Source organism: Belonocnema kinseyi, chromosome 9 (genome assembly GCF_010883055.1).
Source record: "Belonocnema kinseyi isolate 2016_QV_RU_SX_M_011 chromosome 9, B_treatae_v1, whole genome shotgun sequence".
NCBI classification, from domain to species: Eukaryota; Metazoa; Arthropoda; class Insecta; order Hymenoptera; family Cynipidae; genus Belonocnema; species Belonocnema kinseyi.
The window spans coordinates 42,081,745-42,082,580 of record NC_046665.1 but is presented as its reverse complement, the minus strand read 5'-3'; positions in this window follow the sequence as shown (position 1 = coordinate 42,082,580).

Below are 836 nucleotides of genomic sequence, written 5' to 3'. Positions count from 1 at the left end.
TGTGCTAGCCTCTTGATCTCACGTGCCTTACCATATCGCTCTATCTTGATGTCCTTCCTTCGTACAACCAGGGAATCTTCAAAGTTATTTACTAAGTGAATGGGCATTGGCTATTCTCCTTTAGTACGGTAGATACCTGGAACCACTCCTGGTCCCTCGACGATGTAATCACCGGCGGTAACGGATAGGTGAGCTGTCTTGGTGGTAAGTGCCTCGATTACATAGACGATTGGATTGTCTGAGTCTTCTAATTTAATTTGTCGGTGTGGTAGGTTGAGTGTCATGGTGTCAAAATTAATGCTTGCTTTGTTGGAAGCAAGCCAGTCTCTACCTAATATTCCGTCGAAACTCATTGGAAAGTTGTGTGTGACTATATTGAAATCATTAAAAATCTGCTCTAATTTTATTTTGCATTGTCCAATTACCTCGTGTATACCATTAACTATTTCGTATCGTGGTCGTTGTTGGGTAGTGAATTTGGTTGGTGAATTTACTTCATCAATATTAACATTTCTTGCTTTCAGAAATGATTTGAGACTGCCGGTGTCTATGAGATATCCCTTTGATGCCATATAGCCTCTTCCTCGTAGAGACACTGTCTGTGGGATATCCACCTCCTCGGAGTGAGAATAGTCGCTTAGCTGATCTCCCCTCTCCGTCTCTTCCTCTTCGCTCTCCGTCCCGTATTCTTGTGTCATGTATTTGCGCTGTGGGGGGTCTTTGTTGCTGAATCCGACCTTCTGAAAATTTCCATTGGGACGTAGGTGGGGGTGTTTACGCCAACACTTGTCCGAACCGTGATTGCCTTGGCAGTGTGAGCAAACTCGCTTGTCTGG